Source organism: Myotis brandtii, unplaced genomic scaffold, assembly GCF_000412655.1.
Source record: "Myotis brandtii unplaced genomic scaffold, ASM41265v1 scaffold208, whole genome shotgun sequence".
Classification (NCBI taxonomy): domain Eukaryota; kingdom Metazoa; phylum Chordata; class Mammalia; order Chiroptera; family Vespertilionidae; genus Myotis; species Myotis brandtii.
In genome coordinates, this window is record NW_005357764.1 from 2,961,503 (window position 1) to 2,982,628 (window position 21,126).

General features: G+C 38.5%; 1 pseudogene; it reads left to right on the plus strand.

The window, feature by feature from the left end:
* Nucleotides 1-45: 45 nt before the first annotated feature.
* Nucleotides 46-1,858, plus strand: LOC102240003 (annotated as a pseudogene).
* Nucleotides 1,859-21,126: the final 19,268 nt, after the last annotated feature.

Consider the following 21,126-nt stretch of genomic DNA (forward strand, 5'->3'; position numbering starts at 1 on the left):
CCACGCTAGTGCTGCTACAATGGACCCACGAATAAAGTGGCCTTGATGGCAGAGGTGGAGGCTATCTATGTGCCCAATAGCATTTGCTCCTACTTGCTGATCTACCGGAAGCCAACGTCAAAGGTCCCACCAACCAACTGTAAAGACTGACACTGAGCCCCCATTTTGGTACCATTCTTTGAGGAGACCAACTGGCTAGTTAGTGCCATGGTGACTATATTGTACCCCTTTCACTCTGGACAGGCCAGCAAATTGTTCCCCAAATAATGGATACTATTCAGAGCTGGGGTTTGTCTTTCCTACACATAGGGTCTCAGCGAGCACTACCTTTTGAAGTTTGATAGCATGATGGATCCACTGGCATGGGGCCCCACAGTACAGAGCATCAGACCAAGGGGCCACCTTTATAGCAGAGAAAGCATTTGCTTACCTGGGGCATATACCATCAGATGGCACGTAAACTTGTAAGAATAACGAAAGGCCAAGCCTAGGCCATTGTCAGAGTGTGTAGCTCCGGGGGGGCTGCAGCTTTTACTCCCTGAACTCCAGGAGGGGTTCAAGGGAAAGACTGAGGGAACTGCTGAGAACTTTCCCTGGTAATGTCAGCTGGGAGAGAGAAACAATAACCGATGCCAGAAATCCCACCTGTCCCATCTCCCCTATCTTTCTCATAGAACAAAAAGCTTAATTTGCAAGGGAAAGAGCAAGAACAATTGTCACTGTTTCTACTGGGAGAAAAGAAAAAAGAAAAAAGAAGAGCTGTACCTGGGAGCCAGCTGCAATACTTGTTAGCCCCCCCGCCCCCCGCCCCCAACACTACAGCTAGAAGAGGGACACATTCCACAAGTTCATAGAGGCTGCTAAGATTGAGGCTCACTCAGAACGTCAGAGAATGCCCCTTGCTTCCCACCACAAGGGTAAGAAACCCTGATGAAAACAACCGGAGTACAGCAGGGATTGCTCCGGGAGATAGCTCCTCCCCTGCGCCTTGGACGTGGGGAAGCCTCTCTGGTAAACTGGCCCTCACCCAAACTCCTACAGTCACTGTAGAAATATGAAGCCTCTGGGACAGGGAAGGTAACCATAGCAACGCCAAACTTTAAACCCAGCCTGATATTTGACTAGATTACCCCCCCCACACACACACACACACATACACAGACACTAAGGGTGTAAAAGCGTAAAAGGTATGCTCATCTCTGAGGTAAACTTGCTTCAGAATCTTACCTGTCTGACTTCTAGCAACAATGATAAGGCGTTTGAAAAATGAGGAATAGATACAGTCTGAAGATGGAAAGTCATCATCAGAACCAGCCTCAGATACAACCCAAATGCTGGAACTGACAGGGAATTTAAAATAAGTATTAAGCCTTCCTGCTTCTCTCGCACGTTTCACAACATGAGGTAGAGCATACCTTCCTCCAGCTCCACCTGAACATCCCGGAAGCCGTCCGGCGAGGGAAGAGGGCAACGAGTTGGAGAGAAAAATGTCTGGATTGAAGACCTCAGTGGCTGAAGGCGAGAGGAAGGCAGCTCTGGGAATGGTCCAGGCAGCGGGAACAGGTAGACGCTGTGTGACACTTGTTTGCACCAGGAGGACCGGACCCTAGGAAATGCTCTTCGCTACATGATCATGAAGAACCCAGAAGTGGAATTTTGTGGTTACACTACAACCCATCCTTCAGAGAGTAAAATTAATTTATGAATTCAGACTCTCGGTGCTCTTCCAGCTGTTGCGCCATTTCAGAGAGGCCTGAATGAGCTCATGAGTGTCTGCCAACATGTGCTTGACAAGTTTGAGGACAGCATAAAGGAATATAAGGACCAAAAAGCAAGCAGAAATAAATCCACATTCTAGTCCCCTGTGCACGACACAGGGAGGAACATCCTCTGGGATATTCTCTTCCTGATCTTGCAAAACCCAGAAATAGAAGTTTATGATCACAACATGATCTGCCCTTCAGAAAGGCGTGATTCTAGCGATTAACTCATTACAGCTGTGGGAATCCCTGCAAGAACTTTTTGTATTTTTCTAATAAATTCCCTCTTTAAACTAAAAAATAAATGAATAAACAAAATAACTAATAATACAGTAAAACCTCAATATAATGGACTAATTCAGGCGAGGGGGTGTCTGTTAAAGCCAAGAGTCTGTTCTATAATAAAGGAGGTTTTCTGAATGCATATGTTAAAAAATTGGCAAATTAGTTAGTGTATCTGTTTTTACTTATGTAGACACATTTGTGTAATTAAAATTAAGTAGGCATGAAAAGTTTAATTTCACAGAAAAGTTTTCTATATGTATTACTGTAATTTTAAATGTCTACCGAATGGGTGCATTCACCAGTCACTGTGAGTAAACAAATGCACACGGCTGGGGAGTGGCTCAGCGCATGTGAGAACATGGGCGTTAAAACTGCTGCAGAAAGTTATGCCAACAGATCCAATTACCCAGGGTGATGCGGATTTATACTGTAGTTGTAGATATGTAATGTTTTTTATGTTGGCAAAATTACTACAGTTTTTCCCCCAACATATGGCCTATTCACTAAAATCTGTTAAAAATAACAGTGAATTAATAACAAAAACATAACTTGTTAATTTAATTATAAGCAAATCTTAGTTAAAAGTATTTTAAAGTTCACAGTGTGTTAATTTTCACTTATGATATACAGATCAGAAATTTTGTCCATTAAATCCAAAGTCCGATAAATCGAGATCCACAAAATTGAGGGTTTACTGTAATATGTTAAAGGCTCTAATAGAAAAGTTAGACAACATGCAAGAACAGATGGGTAATTTTAGCATAGAGTAGGAAACTATAGGAAAGAGTCAAATCATAAGGAAATACTAGAAGTAAAAAACACAGTAACAGCAATGATGACATTTCTATATACTTAATTTTCAGAGCTCTGAAAACAAAATTTAGTTGTTATTTAGCTCCTTATTTTATACTTCTACTACTACAAGAACGCAGACTGATTTAACCTAGTAAGTGTTTTAAACTTAGCAGTATTTCTTTTGGATTTTTTGAGTAATAAAACGAATAAAAACAAGCAAATCCAATAGAAAGCCATTTTACCGACTCAACTGTGTTTAAGTATGTATGTGTAGATTTAGCTCCTTATTTTATACTTCTGCTACAAGAACGCAGACTGATTTGACCTAGTAAGTGTTTTAAACTTAGCAGTATTTCTTTTGGATTTTTTGAGTAATAAAACGTAGCAAATCCAATAGAAAGCTATTTTACCGACTCAACTGTGTTTAAGTATGTATGTGTATATGTCACTGTATCTGTAAACTGATTTTATCAAATTTAATAAAAACAGCTGAATTCTGCATAAAGTCATTCATTTTCGAGGGATTGATTCAGGTGTAAAGATGGAAAAGGGCTTTGTGTCTGAAAGAATGCTACTTATTCTAGAAATTTCTGCATATCAGACAAGCATGCAATCTTTCAGGCAGCAACAATTTTTTATTTCAACTTAGACTAAACTTCCCAGGGAATTCCATTGAATTGAATTGTTCTGGGGAAACACAACACTGTGTATGATGTAAAACAGCCCCTGGCAATTTACTAAATTGCTTTTTCATTAAGCTGTATTTTTAAAAGTAAAAATGATCAGTTTAAGCATTTCTCCGTAGCATAATGCACCTAAGACAAGATCAAGAAAATCTTGACTGACAATCCAATTAGTGTTCTGTTGAACAGTGCTCTTAAAAAAAATAATAACCATCCAAATTCTACCCACATGTACTGCTGTTAATAGTGCTATTTATTATTTGTTGAGTGCTGACAGTGAGCAGACACAGCCCCTGCCCTAGGGGCTTATAATAGAACCTAGACAGCCAAGGAGAGAAATCTGAATAAAGTCCGCCAGTAGGTGTGAGGCTTTTGGAGCTTATGTCCGTCTATAAATTTCTCTTCCTTTCCTCTTCATTTGTCTTGCGAAACACTGCATAGAAAGTAAGAATCTTACTGTAGTATTTCTTTTTCAGATTTCTTGTAATTTACATTAAACAAGTCACATGTTACTAGTAATTTGTAATATGTAAATAATAGATGTCATTTAAGTGGAGGATATTTAATATATCAAATATCATTATAATGGAGAATGCTGTTAAGTCCATGAAAGCTTTTCACAGAGAATTTGAGATTAAATCCATAAATGTTTGTAATCAAATAAAAACATTCTAATTACTAAAATGATCCTTTCTCATTTTCAGAGAAGGGGGCTATTTTAGTTGGATAACAAAAAGAAGGAAAGAAGGAAGACCTGTTAACTACACACTATTCATTCACAGCTATTTGAAGTCATTGTTTTTCCTAACAGTTTTCTGTATTGTAGTTGAATTTTTATAAGTGAATTTTGTTCAAAGACAAGGTTTCCTTAAGAAACTTAAAAAAAGCTTTGAAGCAATCTCTAATATATGTATATATATATGTATACATATATGTAAATATTTTAGTTAAGCATATAAATATAGTATAGAATTACACATTGAACATTTAGAAATCATGAGTTAATGTGATGTGAATTTACTGTTTAGATCAACAGAAATACATTGTTGCCTTCATAGAAGAGAACAACACTCTTTTCACTAAGCATTTTAAAACAAAAATCAATATCTAGCACATACATGTATGTTTCTGGGATGAAAAACCAGCTTATAATCTATCTTGAGTTTTTATAAGAGTTTATTTATCCTGAGATAACATTTGAAAGACTTTCCAGAAACAGGAAGACATAAGTTTCTGGTTCTAATTTAAATAGTCATATGATATGTGACCTTAATGTAGTAAGAGGTATTCCAGCCAGGGTAGTTTCTCCTATGGATCAAGTGTATTTTTGTTAAATTGTAAAAATTTAAAACAAATGTCTCCCGAGCTGAAAAAAAAACCTCAAGGGCATCATCAGTCATAGGTTTAAAACACATGCCCAAATAATTAACAGCTAAATCATAGTAGAAAAAAATAAGAGCTTTTCCTGAACAATTTGTGGCATTATTTAAAGTCTTCTCTTAGAAGGCAATTGTTCTAGAATGACTGATTTTCTCTGTGTACTTTTGCTCAATAAACATTAATGAGTCAATTATGTAAAAGTAGGAATAAAGCAACACAGAGGAGCATTGAACACTTTGAATGGCAATGTTTTTTCTTTAAAAACTCTTTAGTAGATTTTTTCAAAAGTTACAGGGAATTAAGTGACACAATAGAAAACATTCTGAAAAGTTTTTCTCTGCGTAGCTCTCTCTCTTACACCTAACATACATCCACATTCCTTTGATATATTTTAATAGTTTATTGTATACTCTGCCACCCCTTTCTGTATATTCATACAAATGTATACAGCCACTGTATATCAGAGGCAATACTATTCCTATACATTATGACTTACATTTAAAAAATTATAAAATATAGAACATACTTTTTTGCATAGCAGTAGAAAAAGGTCAATGCTTTTGAAAAGTAATTGAGAATATCCCACAGTAAGGTGTGCTGTAAATTATTCAATCATTTGCTTAATGATGGACGTTGAGGCTTCCCTGCACTTTAAGTGCCACTAGAAATAGCGGTGCCATAAACATCGCTGGACGATAGCCTTAGGTGCCTTGGCTTCGCTCTCTTCAAGATAGATTTCTTCAAGTGGGATTGACGGATCAATAGCATGTGTTGTTTAAATTTTGCTGAAGATGTCCAGTTTCATTTCCACAGAGGGCTTAGCACACACTCTCAGAAACAGGTTAAGACTGTTTCCCCCTCTCACACTTCACCTGCACTGACTCTTAACACTTTATTTTGAGAGGTTTTACTAGTAAAAAAAAGCCAAAACAGGATCTTTTTGTAATAATCTGCATTGTTCTCCCTAGTGGTGAAGTTGAGCATCTTTTTCATATTGTTTCTCATTTGAATTTCCTCTTCTCTCAACGACTTATTCTATCCATTATCCATTTTTCTTTTTGACTGCTGGTCTTCTTTTAACATTAATTTATGAGAACCCTTTTTATATCAAGGATATTAACCCTTTGTCCTGTGTGTGTGTGTTTTTACTTTTTAGATATATATTTTGCAATACAATCTATTTTAAAGAGATGAAGACAAATGTCTTTTTCTTTATGACTATTAGCCTTTCTATATTATTTCAAAAAACTTTCTTAACCAAAGATTATTCAAATATTTTCCTATAATGTAATGATATTTTTTGCTGCTGGCATATTAGTGGTAGTAGAGGCCCAGTTAATTTTAGCGAGGGAAGTAGCCACCAATGCTTTTTAGTTACCCTCTCCTGGATTAATGATGAGTGTGTGGAAACAGAGGCTGGCTGATGTTGGCAGAGAGAGCTGGTTTGTGTAATCACAGAGGGGGCTTTGGAGGAGTAATCACATGGGACACAAACGTCTTCCACTCTGGGAGGTTCTTGAACTTCAACTTCAAGAAGTTCATCCACATAATTCTTAGACGGGCTTCTTTTTCACCAATCCTTTCATCAGACTTCTTCCTAGGTTCTCACCATTCACCACCTTCCACTCATCAGTAGAGAAACTTACTTCACGTCATGCCTCTTTCCAGGGGCGGACAAGAACGATGCGCGGCTTGCAATTTAGCACGCTGTTCGTCAGGGCAGCTCCTTTGCAGCTGTCCACTTGCGGTTGGTGCCAACAAATTGTACAGAGGAACGTGTGGACCAGGGCTGAATTTCTTCCTCTGTAATTGTCAGCTGCTCTTCGGAAACTTCCCATGAAACAATAGATAAGGTTTGTGGGAGGGACTTCAGTGAAATTAGAGTAAGCCTGCTCAGATTTTGAGAGAACTGTTTATGAGGACTTTCAGGACCTGCTTAGATGCTATCCTGTTGATGCGAGTTCTATTCGAGGAGAAAGTTTCTGAGCAGGTGTAGCTAGAATCCTTTCTCTCTCTCACCCTCCCTTGTTCCTTCCTTCCATCCTTTCTTTTTCCTTTCCTCCATCTATTAGCAAATATTTACTAAGCAATGATTACGTGCCATGAATCAGTCCAGAATCTGGGGAAAGAGTGGTGCCTGTGCCTTCCTTCATGGTGGTAAGATTCTGATAGAGTAGAATAGCACTTGATTTATGATGGGCAGCTCAGTTTACATGGCCGCCTCCTATTCCACAGCCAGGTATTCAGTCTCAGTCATGGCCTAGTTGAAAGGCAAGAGCTTTTGTAAAGAAAGGAATTGTTTGCCAGAGAGGGCCTGGCAATGCTCCAGAATTTTTCAGGTCTCCATTTCGATTTTCTAATGGCTACTGCTCCACACAGGGATGGGATAGTACACACTTGCCCGATGCCCCTCTTAATCACCAGGTCTATAGGGTAGAGAGGCAGAGCTATTTGCACCCCAACAAGGCCAAATGGGGAAACTTTGGTTGCTCTGAACCATGCTCAACATATGTCATCCTTTAGATCAACTGGTAAGTATGTCGGAAAGGCTAACTCACATGGGGTGCATGTCTTCTCCTGATCTCAAAGAACCAACAAAATGTTTTTCATATTAGTAGGGGTGCATGGTACACCAAAATATTTCTTTACTTTGAGAGAGAGAGAGATCCTGTCTTGTCCCCAAATCACTGGAGTACTAGAAACTTTACTAAGTTGGTTGACCCTTAATCCCCACTCTTTAATCTATGTAATATATATCGTTTTCTTCAAGACTGGCTACATCATGCCCTCTGTGTTCTATTAGCATCATTATTAATTTAATGGACAAGCATTATATCCTTGAGGGATCAGAAACTTTAATATCCCTGTGGGCTAAATTATGGAAAACATCAGAGAGTAGATATTATCCAGGAGGAAGCTATACTTTGATCTTTTTCAGGTAAAAACAAATTGTTTCCATTGATTTACATTGATAGGCATAAAGAAAAAACTTTTACCAAACAGCTGCCTATTAATTTTCAGAGGCTATTTTTATTTGTCCAAGCAAAAAATTATATCTAGAATAGCCACTAAAATAGGTTAAATATACAACACTCATTTATTATTTTCCAAGGCTCACCTGTTATCTGCAGATAAGTGATTTAAATAGGAATATAAAAAAAGTCACCACCTTTGCATCTTCTAAGTCTTTGATAGAGGCACTAATTTCTGTAGTTTCACAGTAATCCAGAATTACTTTGATATATAATTTTGGTTCAGAGGTGGAGTTGTAGTGGTTTCCATTTGGTATCTTATTGCAGTAGACATTACCTTATGTGTCAGGAAACCCATGTGGGAGATCAGCCAATTCTCAGTATTTTTATTTCTGCCCAAAGAAGAAAGGAGCCTGTGTTCTATAGTATAAGGAACATCTATCTCAACTGTGACATAAGTGATAAATATATTTCTATTGTTTTGTAGCTACTATGTATTTTTGAGTATATTTGTCCCCGTAGTCTTTTAAACACAGTGTGGATTCAGGATTTTACTACACCGTTCGTGAGCATACTCAAATCAAAATTCATTTATGACTTTCAGAAGGCCCACTCTAACCTGCATATTGCAATGGATGAAGGGTCCTCAACTCCATTTCTCAGAGTTAGTGTCCAACAGTAAGACTCAAAAGATCTGGGCAAATTCTATTCCCCAAAGCAAAACAATCTTAGTAAATAATTATAGGTCCTTTTCTGGCAGGAAAGAAGATTGGCTGATAGCTGATGTTATCAGGGCTTCTCAGGGGTATCCAGGCTTTTCTTCCTTCAAGGGACTGGGGACTATGTAATGAGCCAGGTCAAGGAATTTGATAAGTAGCATCTGGGGGGATAGATTATGGTAACTCTTCCTTAGCTGGGGAATCCTGGGTACATATACTCATAATACCTAAAAGTGAAGCATCAGGGAACGTTGCATTTTATCTCAAGTCTTTCCTTAAATAGGTTTTATTGAGATGTAATTTACATACAATAGATTGCATCATTGTTAGGTATGCAATTTGAATGAGTTTGGAAAAATACAGTTAGGTAACCAGTATCATAATCATGATATAGAACATTTTCATCACCTAAGAAGGCTCTTTCATACTCCTTGGCCTTCTGTGCCCACAGGCCAGCTCCTGGCACTGATCTTTCCATCACTTTGGTTTTGCCTTTTCTAGAATTTTATATAAATAGAAGCATTATTCACTTAGAATAATGCTTTTGAGGTTCATCCATATTGTTGCATGTATCAGTAGTTTGTTTCCTTGTATTGTTGAGTGAAATTCCACTACAAAGATATAGTGAAATTTGTTTACCCATTCACCAGTTGATGGACATTTGAGTTGTTTCCAGTTTGGGGCTATTACTAATAAAGGTGATGTGAAAATTCCAGCAGTACTTTGTACATACATGTTTCCATTTCTCTTGGAAAATATCTAGAAAATGGGTTGCTGGGTTGTATGATTAAGAAACATAAGAAGTTGTCATCCCCTCCCCCCAAAGTTGCTGTATTTTGCATTCACATTGGCAATGTATGAGAGTTCCAGTTGTTCCACATCCTAGCAAACATGTGGTATTGTAGATATTTTAAATTTTCTCCATTCTTTTAAAATATGTTTTTACTGATTTTAGAGAGACAGAAAGGGAGAGGGATAGAGAAGTAGAAACATCAATGAGAGAGAAATATCCATGGGCTGCCTCCTGCATGCCCCCTACTGGGGATTGAGCCCACAACCTGGGCATGTGCCCTGACTCAGAATGTAACTGGGGACCTCTTGGTTCATGGGTCGATGCTCAACCACTGAGCCACACTAGCCAGGCAAAATTTTCTCCATTCTAATGGGTGTGTGGCATTATCTACCTGTGTTTTTAATTTGCAGTTAATGTTTATTTAGTTACTAATGATGTTGGCTATTCATATATAAAAATATAAATTTTTGTCTTATCTCACCTCATCTACCAGAATTAGGCCAAAATGGATCAGAGACCTAAATGGAAGACAAAAACTCTTAAAACTTTTAGAAAAGCATTTGATCTTGGGTTATGCAAAAATTTCTTAGATAGCAAACCAAAAGGACAAACCATACAGGACAAATTAATAAATTAGACTTTAAATTAATAAATTAGACAAAATTAAAAATGTTTGCTCTTCAAAGGACATTGTTTAATAAACAAAAAGGCAAGCCACAGACTAGGAGAAACTCTAGTTTACATATATATATATATATAAACTCTAGTTTATATATATATCTGTTAAAGGATTCTCTCTTCTGGTTTGTATATATTTTGATAAGAAATTTGCTGTTATTATTATCTTTGTTTCTCTACATAATGCATCTTTTTTTCCTCTGCCTGCTTTTAACATTTTCTATTTCTCTTTGGTTTTTAGGCATTTAATTAAGATATACATTAGCAACATTTTCATTAGGTATGCTCTGCTTGCATATACTACATATATATCCCACGTTCAAAGGCTGTTAAATTGTGTTGTTTACCCATATCTTCAGAAAAAAATCACTTCTACTGTCGTGGTAAACAACCTGCTTCCCTATTTATAATGGCCTGGCCCTCTAGCAACTTCAGCGTGAAATTATAGCTAATAATCTGGCCACTCAGTGTATATGTTGTACAGTAGCTTTTATCAAATTTGGACAATGTTCAGCCATATTTCTTCAAATGGTCTCCCTTCCTCTTCCATTTCATCTCTCCTCTAGGACTCCATTTACTCATATGTTGGATCATTCATTATTATCCCACAACTCATCAACATTCAAGTAATTTTTTGTTTGCATTTTTTTCTCTCTTTCTCTGTACTTTATTTGACATAGTTTCTGTTGCTGTGTCTTCAAGTTCATTCATCTTTTTTTTCCTGAAGTGTCTAATCTGATTTCAATCCCACCTGGTGTGTATTTCATTGAAATATTGTGCTTTTTATGTCTAGAATCTCCAATTGGGCCCTTTTTAAATCTCTCCTCATCAGGTTCATCGTTTCCTCCATCTTCTTGTAAAGCAGCATATTTGCAATAGCTGTTTTAGTGGTTTTGTTGGCTCATTCTGTTACTTCTGTCATGTCTGGATCTATTTTCATTAATTGACTTTTCCCTTTTTGTTAAGAGTAATATTTTTCTGCTTTGTGCATGCCTGGGATTTTTTTTAAAAAAATATATTTTATTGATTTTTTACAGAGAGAAAGGGAGAGGTATAGAGAGTTAGAAACATCGATGTGAGAGAAACATTGATCAGCTGTCTCCTGCAGACCTCCCACTGGGGATGTGCCCACAACCAAGGTACATGCCCTTGACCGGAATCGAACCTGGGACCTTTTAGTCCAAAGGCTGACACTCTATCCACTGAGCCAAACCAGTTAGGGCATATGCCTGGGATTTTTTATCGGATGCCAGATAATGAGAATTTTATATCCTTGCTGCCTATTATTATTATTCCTTTAAATACAATGGGTTTTGTTCTGATAGGCAATTAAGTTACTTGGAATCAAATGAATCATTTTATGGCTTGCTTTTAAGCTTTGTTGGAATGAGTTCAAATCAGTTTTAATTATAGGTCTAATTTAGCCCCACCAAGCAGATAATTTTCTAAGAGTACTATCAAATGCAACTTGCACTGTGAGGTCCTTCCATTGTACCTGGGGTATTGGTTGGCCTAATGCTTTCTGCCTCCTCACCCCCCCCGCCTCCCTACTCCCCCAGACTGTAGGTAGTATTTTTTCCTCATGCTGCACCAATCAGGACACAGACAATTACTTCAGAGTTCTCTCTCCTCTCTCTCTCTCTCTCTCTCTCTCTCTCTCTCTCTCTCTTCTGTAGTTTTAAGAGTGTGTCCACAAATTCTTTGAGTATTCCTCCCATCAAGTGGTGGAAGCTTATTGTCCCCTTCTGAGTGTGAATTGGACTGAGTAACCCATGTTTGACAAATAGATTATGACAGCAGTGATGAGATATCACTTTTGTGGTTTTTATGAAAATATCGTGTCTTCCTTCTTGGGTGTACTCTCTTGCTCCCTCTTGGATAGCTGCTCCAAAGGAAGCCAGAACCTTCAGGCCCAGTGAAATTGTCAGTGATTGTAAACTGTGGATCGGGCCAACAGCTTGGTTGAAGCCTTATGAGAAATCTGCAGCCTGACTTACTCAGACACACCCTTCCTGGATTCTTACCACTAACAGACGGTCAGATAATACATGTTTATTGTTTTAAGACGCTAACTTTTGAGGTAATTTGTTATTAGCAGTAGCTAACTAATACATATTTTGGTACCTTGAAGTAAGTATTGCTGTAACAACAACTTCAATCGTGAGCATGGTTTGGAGCTGGTCAGTGAGCATTGAGGAGAGTATTAGTGAAAGCCTAAAGTACTTTGGAAAAGCTTATTTTAGGTTTATTTGAAAAACTTTGTACTAAAAAATTTACAGATATTTCCTATGAATCCTTCATCCAATTTCCACTAATGATACTATCTTATATAACCATAGTATATTATCAAAACCAGGAAATTGACATTGATACAATATTATTAAGTAAACTATAGACTTTACTTGGATTTTACCAGTTGTATATGTGTTTGTAGTTCTGTGAAATATTATCATGTATAGATCTGTGTAATCACACTATGATTAAGAGAGAACTGCTTCATTATAGCAATAAAACTCCCTTTTCCATTTATTGATAGATACCAATCAATACTCCTCCAAAACTTAATCCCTAGAAGCCACTGATACGTTTTCCATCACTATAATTGTACTAGGGACCCAGTGCACGAATTTGTGCACCTTGAAAGGAACTGTAGGCCGCGAGACTGTGGTGGGCACAGGGGCGGGTCTCGGCCCATCCTTCGTGCCCCTACCCAGCCCCTCCTGCCCCTGGTCCCCTGTCTGCCAGCAGCCCCACTCCATCTGCCACCACTCCCATGCGCTGACAGCACCAGCCCTGCTCGCACCCACTGATGGCGTGGAGCACTTGGGGCTGGTGCCAGCAGCAGGTGCAAGTGGGGCTGGCACTGGCCGTGGGTGTGAGCGGCGGCTCCAGCAGTGGCAGCGAGTGTGAGCGGGGCCATCACCGGCAGTGGGAGCGAGCAGCGGCTGCTGGCCCCGATCATCCCTCAGGAGCAGGGGGAGGTGGAGAAGCCCTGAGGGGCGATCGGGGCCAGCAGCCACTGCTCGCACCCGTTGATAGCGCTGAGCAATTGGGGCCGGCACCAGGCTCTGGCAGTGGGTGCGAGTGGCGGCTTTGGCGCTGGCTGCGGGTGTGAGCAGGGCCGACGCTGGCAGCAGGTGCAAGCGCCAGGCAGGACTGTGGTGCCACGGGAGCAAAGAACTTTTAGTAACCACCAGAGGCTTGCCTGGATGACAGTGACCAGTGCCCCGCCTTGGCCTGGCACCCCCTCTCACCTACTCCACCATCTCACCGTGGCTGACACTCGCCATATTCCGCGTGTGCCCCCTGGTGATCAGCGCACGTCAAAGCGACCGGTTGTTCAGCCGTTCGGTCTATTTGCATATTAGCGTTTTATATATAGATAATTTCAAGAATGATATGTAAATGGAATCATGGAGCAATGTAATGTTTTTAGATTGACTTTTCATTTAGCACAATGCCTTTGTGATCCATTCAATAGTACATTTTTTAAAAAAAAAATATTTTATTGATTTTTTACAGAGAGGAAGGGAGAGGGATAGAGAGCTAGAAACATCGATGAGAGAGAAACATCGATCAGCTGTGCCCGCAACCAAGATACACGCCTCCGACGGGAATCAAACCTGGGACCCTTCAGTCCGCAGGCTGATGCTCCATCCACTGAGCCACACCAGTCAGGGCAATTCAATAGTACATTTAATGTATGAGAGTTCCAGTTGATTCCATTTCCTTGACAACACTTGAAATTGTCAGTATTTTGTATTTTAGCCATTCTTATAGGTATGTAATGGCATTCAATTATTTTAATTCATATTTATCTACAAATTAATGATGTTTAATATCTTTTCATATTCTTATTGTTTCTGAATATATTTGCTTTTCAAGTTTTTTGCTCATTTTCTAGTTGGATTTCTTATTCTCTTAGTCATAAGTTCAAATATTTTTTAAAAATTCTATATTTAAGTCTTTATCAAATACATTTTCAAGTATCTTCCTGAAGCCTGTGGCCCATTTTTACATTGTTTTCTTGGGATCTTTTTCAGAGAAAAAGTTTTTAATATTGATGAAGACCAATCTATCATTTTATTTTTTTATGGATTAATAATAATAGTAACTATTATTATTATTTTACAGATTCTGATTTTGATGTCATGTCTAAGAACTCTTTGTTTAACCATAAGTCACAAAGACAAAAGATTTTGTTTCATATTTTTTTCTAGAAGGTTTATGTTTTATACTTTTACATTTTATATTTAGATCTATGATCCATTTTGAGTTAATTTTTGTATATGAGATTCAAGTTGAAGTTCTTTTTTTGGTCCAGTTATTCCAACCTCATTTGTTGAAATACTATATTTTCTACATTGAATTGCTTTTGAACCTTTGTCAAAAAACAGTTGTGTACTTGTGTGAAACTATCTCTAGACTTTCTATTCTGTTTCACTGATCTATAGAATCCCATAATCTCTTGGTTAGTGTAGCTATAGAGTAACCTTAACATTACTCTGTTAGTCCTTGAACTTTATTCTTCTTTGTCAATTTTTAGTTCTTTTCTGTTTCTGTATATATTTAAAAATTAGTTTGTTGCCCTAACCAGTTTGGCTCAGTGGACAGGGAGTTGGCCCCCTGGACTGAAGGGTCCCAAGTTTGATTCTGATCAAGGGCATGTACCTTGGTTTTGGGCTTGATCCCCAATAGGGGGCATGCAGGAGGCAGCTGATCGATGTTTCTTATCGATGTTTCTAACTGTCTATCCCTTTCTCTTTCTTTCTGTAAAATCAATAAAATATATTTTAAAAACCAGTTTGTCTAAATCTATAAAACAATTCTGCTGGGATGTTAATAGAAATTTATATAAACAAAAAGATAATTTGGGCAGAATTGTCACCTTTAATAATTTTATTCTTCCAAACTATAAACCCACTATGTCTTTCTATTTATTTAGGTCTTTAATTATTATTGTTTTGTGATCTTCAGTAACTAGATCCTATACATGTTTGATAAGACTTACAATAGTTCATATAAATAGTTCATTGTTTTGAATTAATTTAAATGGTATTGAATTTTAACTTTAGTTTCCAATTGTTCATTGCTAGTATATAGAAATATGATTGATTTTTGGTGTTGACCTTGTGTCCTGTGATCTTGAGATCTAAGAATTTTTCTTACTCTAATAATTTTTTAAATCTTACTCCAAGGCTATGTTTAGAGAGAGGAATTGAAAGAGAGGTTAAGAGAGAGAGAGAGAAACTTTGATGTGAGAGAGAAACATTGATCAGTTGCCTCCCATACACACCTGAACTGGGGATTGAACTTGCAACCTAGGTATGTGCCCTAACCAGGAATGGAACCCACAACTTTTGGGGTTTGGGATGACGCTTCAATCAACTGGACCACCTGGCCAGGGCATCTAAGAATTCTTTGGGGGCATTTATTATGAGGATTTTCTACATAGACAGACATGTCATTGGCAAATTGGGACAGTTTATTTTTTCTTTTCAATTTATATTACTTTTATTTGTTTTATTGCTTTATTGCACTGGTTAGGATTTTCAATACTATGTTGAATAGGAGTGGCAAGACTGGAAGTCTATGCCTCAACCTCAATTTTTAGAGGAATAGCTTCCAGTCCTTCACACTTAGCTATAGCTTAAAAAAAATAGATTATTCTTCACCCTGTTGAACAATTTCCTTTTTACTCCTATTACAGTTTGCTGAAAGTTTAATCATGAATGGATGTTGAATTTTGTTTAATGCTTTTTTCTGCATCAATTGGTATACTCATGTTTTTTTTCTTCAGCCTATTGTTATGAATTACATTGATTGAGTTTAGAATATTGAACTAGCCTTGCATTCCTTAAATAAATCTCATTGGTCATATTACATTATTCTTTTTATATATTGCTGGATTCGATTTACTATTGTTGATTTTGCATCTATATTCATGAGATACATTGGTCTGTATTTTCCCTTTTTGTTCTGGCTTTGTCTGGTTTTGGTATGAGATTATTGCCACCTCATAGAATGAGTTGTGAACTATGGTCTTCTATTTTCTGGAAAAGATTATATAGAATTGGTGTTACTTTAAAAACAAATGTTCAGTAGAATGAACCATTGAAACCATCTAGAAATAGATATTTCTTTTTTGAAAGTTTTTTTTTAACCACAAATTTAATTTCTTTGCTACCTTAGAAAAGTTTTTAGTCGAAGCCATATGATTTTTTTGGTAAGGCTATAGGTGAGGGTTTATAGGAAAGTTAGGTAAACATTATTAGAAACTAAAGGAGGGGGAATCCTTGTTATATAGTGGCAATAAGTTCACTAACACTGTTGTCTGCAGTAGAAAATGGACCTAGTGAACTTGTTCATCAAGTTCAGGACATTTCCAAAAATTTTTGTAGGTCCCACCTGGTTTCTTCCTGCTTATAGAACATGTGAAAGGAGAGAAGATAAACTAAAGAAAGACTGTTAATAAAAAGCAGCCAGGACTGGATGACTTCAAAATTGTTTAGCCTCTTTTTCTGGTAAATAATGTTAAATTAAGAACAAATTGCATCATAGCAAAGATGAAATACAGGGCACTTTCAGGAAAGCATGGTCTAATGATGAAGCCAAAGATGTGACTGTAATATCCCTTGTTAAAAAATCATAAAGATCACATGTGGTCATTCAGAGTATCTTTCAGTCAGAATGAAGGCCCTCTAAACTGCAGTGGTTCTCAACCTGTGGGTCGCGAACAATGAAAATACATCCTGCATATCAAATATTTACATTACGATTCATAACAGTAGCAAAATTACAGCTATGAAGTAGCAACAAAAATAATTTTATGGTTGGGGGTCACCACAACATGAGGAACTGTATTAAAGGGTCGCGGCATTAGGAAGGTTGAGAACCACTGCGAGTCTAAAGTGTTTAAGTGTGTATCTCCTATAGATCCTTTCAATCAAACATTAGGGCTTCTAAGAAGTATAAGAGCACTGCTTCTCAGCAGTCTCATCAAAAAGTCAAGATAGAGAAGTCTCATCTTCCAGAAATTTGAGGGTGTGGCTTTTGTCTAAACTCCATAAAGATTCACAGAAGACTCACAAAGTTTGGAAAACAGAATTACATATGCAAAACCATTTCTGGACAGAAAGGGGCAGATACTCTATAAAATAATATGGTCAATGGACTTAGTGATTTGCTTCAGATGAATAGCCTTTTCAAGATTAGGTTAAAAGAAGACCATAGCTTATAGTTTGGGTGCACTCTATTGGATCACTTGTTTTGAGGGAACATGTAATGAGCAGCCCTATGGAGAGATCCATGTGGCTGGTTCCATGTCTATCTCCAGTTAAGTCTTCAGAAACTATAGACCTGGCTAAGGGTTTGATTTTAATCTTACGAGAGAACCTGAGCCATAAATATCCAGCTTAGCTACTCCTAGATTACTGATCCTCAGAAACCATTTGAGAAAATAAATGTTTTTTGTTTTTAACAACTAAGTTGGTTATGCAGCAAGACATAAATACTACACTCTCTATGTAGGTCACTCATCTCTGGTACTTTGCCCTATAAATTCTAGTCATTTTGCTCTGTCTTCTCAAATCTGCTGGTCTTTAGGGCTCTGTTTAGACTTTTGCTCCTTGTGCTGAAGACTGGACATTGCCTTCAGGTAGTAAGCTGGGGAAATTTTAGTGATAACCTATTTGCTTTCTTTCTCTAATAGATCGTAGTCCTAGGCTGCCTGTTGTCCAATGTCTGAAAACCATTCTTTTTTTAAAAAATATTTTGTCTGTTTTTCTAATTGCTGAAGGTGAGAGTTAATCTGGTTCCTGCTACTCTGTTACTCTACCATGGCCAGAACTAGCGTAAGTCTTCTTCTTCTTCTTCTTCTTTTTTTTAAATCCTCACCTGAGGATTATTTACTTAGAGATGAAAGGAGAGATAGATAGATACAGAGATAGATAAATCAATTGGCTGCCGCCCATGAGAGCCCTGATCTGGGACTCAAACCAACAACCCAGGCCTGTGCCCTGACCAGGAACCGAACCCACAACCTTCCGGTGTATAAGGGACTATGCTCCAACCAACTGAGCCACTGGCCAGGCCAGAACTAGCTTAAGTCTTGATGTCCATTTACATGTGAGTGCTATTGGGAGTTGGTATGCTCACATAACTCAGTGAAAGGGTTCTTTGTATTTCATAAGATTTTATGGTTTCTTGGATTGGAAAATTTTTAAGATTAGCTTTAGGTAGTGAGAGGCTTCAGGCCAATGAGTGAAGAGAATGAGTAAGGGCTGAAGGCATCAAAGCCAACTTTCTATATAGAAAAGCATGGGTTATAAAATGCAGCATGTGAGCACCTTGTGTATAAGAACAGTTGGTTCCACTTACTCTGATGCTTGGTCACTTACCTCCACTTCACAAAAGCATTGCTTGGTTGATGCTAGCTACCATCTGGTGACATATGTATTGACCTGTCTTAAGCAACATATTTTTCCCAGCTGTTCTTTTCTTCCCTCTAAGATTGGTATTGCACACACATGTCACAGTCCTGCCCTTTTCCCTCTATCTCACCATATGTAATTTACTCAATTCCAAATCAGGCTAGTTCTTTCTTTCACTTACATGCATATGTGAAACTTACTCAAATCCACTTTAACCAATGCTCTTGTTTGCACATCTAAGTCTCTTCTAGTTAGAGCACAGAAACTTCCTGCAAGTCATTGCTCTCCTAGGCTTGTTCTCTTTGTAAACCAGAAAAATCCTACTGGTAGTCGAAGATCACCAACTGAGCTAATGTTGTAATTGTGGGTTAAAATTGGAATTGAAATAAAATACTACACAGACAGCAATTTCTATCATCTTCTAAAGCATCTTAGAGAATTTCTATACCTATTTGGTGTAAGTCGTTGAATTAGGCAGGGTGATAAAAAAATTAAAAGCAATCATTCCTACCTTCAAAATTGATGGTATAATAGGAGAAATATGTATACAAGTCATTGCAAACCAAATTATTTATAAAAGCCTTTGAAAATATACCAGTAAATTAGAACAGTATTTCAAGTGGGAGAAAGAGAAGAGCTTGCTGGGAATTAGGCAAACCTTTCTGGATTATGTTAGTAGTGGGGGAAACGGCAGAGATGGGAACTCACATAGGCAACCTGTGCTTTTGAGTTGTATATTTAATTTAATCATATAACTCATCATGTTTTCAGGAATCACAAATGTATTCCAATAAATGCATACAATTTAATATGCATTCCTACAATTTTACTCTTATATTTTTGTTGTCATTGTTAAAATTATATGAGAAAAATTTAAGACATACCCTATGGAGGTGTTTCATTGAAACTAGCCTTCTGTCTTAATGACTTGCTGTATTTATTAAAAATAAACTGTCTCTGATCTCTTGCCTAGTTTAAAATCTGTATAATTGAGTCCCATAAAAAGAATTGTGTAGGTTCCTAAGTAACTCAGATATTTCTTGAGTGTCAGGATACCCACACCCATCCATTTTAGATCTTTTGCAAGACAAGGTTTGGAGACAAAACACTCTTTACAAACACACCTAGAGGGTCTTTGTGTTTGTTTTAAAACTCCGGACCACTCAAACAAAGTATTCTAGGACCCTGCTTATTCAAACAATGGCTTTCCTTTGAAATAAGATCGTCTGCCTCCCTGAAAGGCATAGTGGTCACCTTTGACACAAGGAACAGAAGGTAAAACAACAAAGGACATGAAAAACCAACCTCAGTGCCGGCATTTAAAAAAACCCTCACCGATTTGCATTAACTCTTATATGTAGGTGCCTGGCCTAGACTAGAGGGTGCAAATGGCAGTTTAGATCAATCACTCTTGAGTCTGACTTGAAAGGTTTGATGTGGACAAGAAAAGAGGTGTGGAAAGGGGGTAGGCACCATGAAGAGCTGCAACAAAGGAGGCAATATTTAAGGTTGAATTTCCCCCCAAAGACAGAAATAGCAAAAATATATTTAATGTACATTAAAAAGGCAAAATAATCTCGCTTGGCCTGAGACCTTTAGAATACAGTATTCAACATTGGTCCTCTTAATCTTACCCTCATTATGAGTGCGTGGTGTGTGTGTGAGAGAGAGAGAGAGAGAGAGAGAGAGAGAGAGAGAAATTGATAGCACTGATTAATGGGAAGCCGGAAAGATAAGGTGGGATAAGGGGCTCTGAAATGTCAGGATGTCTGGATGTCTACTGTCCTGGGAATCTTTGAAGCACACTCCATGACGAATTACATTATCTCCAGACTTAGAAAATTCCTAGAGACAAAGATGGGAAGAAAAATCAAAGGTCTTTGGTAAATGGGGCCCAGCTTTGTGCTTAAGTTTGCATTAAGTTTTGCTTTGTGTGATGTGCGGTGGGGAATTCGACCAAAGGAGGAGCCTGAGTGAGGAGGTGGGGTGGGGAGAGGGAGGTACTTCTACCTGCTCACACCTCCACTAGGGGTGGGTGAGTGGGTGCGGTGTTAAGGATGCAAATCGGGCGCCTCGTGTAGCCAATCAGGAGTCAGGTGAGGAAATTTGGGTCCCCACCCCATCCCAACTGGGCGTGTGAGCACGTGTGCGGTGTTCAGGGACCTTTGTCCGGCAAAGTCACACTTGGCGGGCAACCTTGGTCCCTTTTTCTTGTGGGATCTGTTTGAAACTTTTCTCCTCTAACATCCCACCTTGCATGTCGAGTCTCCCCCTCATCCTCCCACAAATTCTCTCCCGCGCCGCGGCGGGCGAGAGCCTGCAGGACTCCGGTCTCCAGGCGGATGAGGCGTGCGCGGATACGGGCACACCAGGTTGCTGGGACTGCGGCACCAACCCCTGGCAGTTCGGCGCGGGTGCAGGCGGCGAGCCTCGGCTCGGACACCACGGCTCTTCAGCCCGCGCAGGGCAGTCCTCCCTCCGTCTCCAGGCAGCCCTGACCGCCTGGCGCTTGCCGGTTCTCTGCTGATTGTGGGTCGGTCCTGTGGGGCTCCGGAAACTCCTGCAACATCCAGGACACGGAAAATAGACTCATCACCTAATTCGCCAGGGAGCCGGGGAGCTGCGGGCT